A 474-nucleotide genomic window follows, 5' to 3' on the forward strand; every position below is an offset into this window, starting at 1 on the left:
ATCTCTCAATCTCTTTCTAGCAATGACTGATTCGATGAACTGTCATTCTCTTACTATATTAAATTAGTATAAAATAATCACATTTTTATTTAGCGTTCAATGAAGATCCAAATAATGTTAAATTTTATAGACATGAAATTGTTTCAAATGATAGGAAACTTGAATCTGCGACCTCTTAATTGAGTATGGGGACACTATGTCATTTGAGTTATAACTTATTGGCAAATAATATTATTTTAGTCAATATACAAATTAAAAAATTTATTAAAAATAATAAAAAAGTTAATATATCTAAAATTAATAATTTTTGAAAATTTTAAAAATAATAAAAGTTTATTAAAAACTAAAGTGTCAAATTTAAAATTTACTAAATTAGTTTAGATGTAAATTTAAAACATTTATATAACCAATGCATAATGAGAGAAGATACCGTCTATATTAGGTGCGTATATTTAAAAATTAAAATGTGATTAA

The sequence above is a fragment of the Arachis ipaensis genome, chromosome B04 (assembly GCF_000816755.2).
Source record: "Arachis ipaensis cultivar K30076 chromosome B04, Araip1.1, whole genome shotgun sequence".
Lineage (NCBI taxonomy): Eukaryota > Viridiplantae > Streptophyta > Magnoliopsida > Fabales > Fabaceae > Arachis > Arachis ipaensis.